Consider the following 3,670-nt stretch of genomic DNA (forward strand, 5'->3'; position numbering starts at 1 on the left):
TAATTTATTTATGTATTTATTTTCATTATAGAAAAGGAAAGGATAGCATGAATCTAGACCTAATGTGAGTCTTGAACATTTTTCCTTTTATTATGAAAAGAAAAGAAAATAGAAAAGAAAAGAAATATAAGTTGTCATCTTGTAGGAAAAGATGACAAGGTTTATTTTGATTTGGTTCACATTAGGATAAGGGTTTAGGTAAGGTGTAAGGAGAGGAAATGATGGGATTTAGCTTAATTTATGGGATAGGAATTTGGCTTTTCACACTTGAGTCCTTTTCTTAGGGTTAGGTCACTAGAGGCTATAAATAGGAGGGTATGGAAGCCTTGGGATTCTTTTACTTGTGGCTGTCGAAATTAGAAATAGAAGGAGAGAGAGAGAGAGAGAGAGAGGCATGAGAGAGATAGAAGGAGGAGAAGAAAGGAAGAAGAAGGAGGAGGTCTTAGGTATGGTTTTTCTTATGATTCCTTGTTGTTTTAAGATTTAGGTTTATCTTCCTCATTATCTTAAGTCTTTTTCTATGTTCTTCTTCTTCATGGGTTTCAAAAACCCTAGGGTATTCAAGTGTGATTATCACTTGGGTGTTGATCAAGTTGTGTTCTTGATTTTACAATCAAGAGAGGTATTGAATCTCTACCTCTAATGCTATGTTGTTCCCTTGAGTTCTTTGATTTGTTGATATTTTCAATAAATTGATGCATGGGAGATTGATCTAGGCGTGGGTAGGGGTTTATGGTGTTGATTTGATTTTTATTGTTGTATGTTCATAATATGTGTAATGAGATTATTATTGAAATATGGTGTTGATGATATTTTATGATTTTATGTATGTATGTTTCGGCCTATGGGGTTTGGGCATATTGGGTTGTTTGATTTTCTTGTTTTTCATACATGTTAGAAACATGCTAGGTTTCATGTGTTTATAGATGAGGATGTTGTGTAAATTCTTGTTGGGTATCCTAGGTGTTTCGGCCTAGGGGTGATGTTCAAGCATGATTGTTTTTCTTGTATGTTTTAAAATCAATTGTGAATCTAGAAACATGATAGGGTGTACATGAGGTTATGTATCAATAAATTATGGTATGCATGAAAAATAATAGGAACATGTTAGGTTTAATATAAATGCATATATGAAGATTGGTGTTTATGTTATTCATGCATGTTGTATTATTATTTTTGTTGGGTTGCATGTACGAATTCAATGGAGATAGAACAAGGTTTTGGAAGGTTGTAATTGAGTATGTGTTGGTTAATTTCTTGAATTATTTGTATAATAAAAGCATGTTAGGATTTGTGATTAATCATGATGATTAGACATGTATGATTTTATATGAATTTTTTAGAGGCATGAGATAAAAGATAAAATTCATGATGATTTATGCTTGCTGATTTTGTGATTAAATAGTAAAAAGATTGATGAAATAATGATGTGCATGCATAAGGAATGTCTCTAATGATATGTGGTATTTGTGGGAATAAAATGATGTTTTAATTCACACTTAAAATGATATTTTTGCACAAATAATTACCCATAGATTTTTTTTTTTTTTTTTTTTTTATATTTTGATGAAAGTATGAGTTTTAAAAAAATGAAAATGGTGATTTTAATGATAAATATGATTGTTGGAATTTTTGTAAAAAAAATGTGAATTGTGTTTTAATAAGGGGAATTTGATTAGTATTTGAAATAAATTAAAACCCTAAACTGTGGTAATATTAAAAATAGTATTTTTAATATAGCATGGGTGTTTATTTTAATAGTTATGATTTTTCTTCTTTTTTTTTTATTGAGAAAAAAATATTGAACTCAATTTATTTGTGATTTTTAAAGAAATTAAATGGTGGCTGAAATTTTAGTTTAATAAGATTAAAATATTCATTTAATTGTCACATATGAATTTATGTTACATAGAATTTAGTCTTAAAATAATTCAAGCAAAAATATATTTTTCCTACACTTAAAATATATATTTTTCTCACATCAACTACCTAACACAATTAATTAAATTAAATTAACATTTTTTAAGGAAACATGATAATCATAGGTATTTTAAATAAATTTCAAGCCTTTGTTATTTCTTTGTAATTTGAATATGATAAATGGATTTATCACATATATTTTTTTAAATGGTTAAATAAAATTATTTTTATGAAATAAAAATAATGTCATGAGAGATTTATTCAACCTAGTAATTTTTAAGAATATAATGAATAGTAAACAAAGCATGTTACAAGTCTATTATTTTTAAAACAATAGAAGTATGACGCATAGAATTATCGTTTTAAACACCACAATTATGCAACGCTCCCACGTATGCATGTTACATGCAAATTCACTTTTATGTCCAAAATTATGTCTGTTATGCAGCCATGTAGTTTTTATAGAAGGATCATGCATGCAATATAGGTAGAATGATCATTATTCTTTTTATGACCTTATGTGTAACTAAGCATATTTGTATGTTGTGTGTAACTCTCACCATGTGTGCATGACCCATGCACACATGAGTTATATGAAAGGGCAAAATAGTAATTATGTGAAGCTAAGGAATGTCGTTTTGATTATGGTATAGGCTCATTGAAAAGTTGAGGTTTTACTTAGCTTGGACCTGAGGTAAGGAAGTTAGTAGAATTTATGATTGTGATACTATGAATGGTAAGACTGTTGTGTGAATAAAAATGTTATGAATTATGAATGCTATAATGTGATGATAAGTTGGCTTGTATGAACGTTGATATGAATGGATGTTAGCGTGATGAGCGCGACACATCAAAATGGGTTGCTAAGGATAAGAAGACATAATCCGAGTTACTAAGGATATGAAGACGTAACTCCATGGGCGGACGCGCCGAGGTTATTCAAGGACCAGAGACTCTTGTTTACCTCAAAGGGTGGCATGGACAAGTTAGCGGGTCATGTTCACAAGGAATTGTTTATGATTATGTTATGATGTTTGGTGATGTTTATGATTGTGTTATAATGTTTTGTTATGTTATGATGATGTTATGATGTTTATGATATGATGGTGACGTTATGTTGACATGAATATGTTTATGTTTATGATATTGATGCCAATTTTATGATGATGCTATGATGTATAAAGATGAATGATAGTGTTTGTAATTTGTTGTATCTTACTTGCTTGTTGTTTGTACTTCCTTACTGGGCTTTTAGCTCACCCCTTTACTTTCCCTTCCAAGTAGCAAATAGGTTTCTCTGTGGCACGCGTGGTGATGTGGGGAGTTCTGTCATCCTGGTGTGTATGGCGTGGGGCATCCTATGGATGAGAAACGATCAACTTTAAACATCGTTTTTAATAATGTTATGTTTAATGGGATTTTCTTAAAATTGTCAGTGGGACTTAAACTTTTGTTTGTTTTAGAACTTTGAATGAAACTGATATTTTCTTTTTTAAACTTTTGGGCCCAACTTGCATGTTTTAAGCGAGACCCCACTAAAACCTTTATAATAAGTGGCTTTCTATTATAAACCATTGAAAATGTGAATATTTTATTAAGTACTAGTTAAGGGTGTTTTACATTAGGAGACCGACCCTTCGCATTCCCCATCAAATCTGTAAGAGTCGTCCATGCTTTCTCGAAAAAGGCAACCAATCGTGTCTTTTCGGTTTCCCAAAAGTGGTTTGGCGGCTATTACACTTCCCCATGC

The 3,670-nt window shown here is 30.7% G+C and overlaps 1 long non-coding RNA gene across 1 annotated transcript; it reads left to right on the top strand.

Moving 5' to 3' along the window:
* Positions 1-367: 367 nt before the first annotated feature.
* On the top strand, positions 368-3,061 carry LOC133829034 (uncharacterized). The gene is made up of 3 exons (XR_009891471.1): positions 368-446; positions 556-622; positions 2,574-3,061. It is a non-coding gene; the product is annotated as an uncharacterized LOC133829034 (long non-coding RNA).
* The last annotated feature ends 609 nt before the right edge of the window (positions 3,062-3,670 follow it).

Source organism: Humulus lupulus, chromosome 4, assembly GCF_963169125.1.
Source record: "Humulus lupulus chromosome 4, drHumLupu1.1, whole genome shotgun sequence".
NCBI classification, from domain to species: domain Eukaryota; kingdom Viridiplantae; phylum Streptophyta; class Magnoliopsida; order Rosales; family Cannabaceae; genus Humulus; species Humulus lupulus.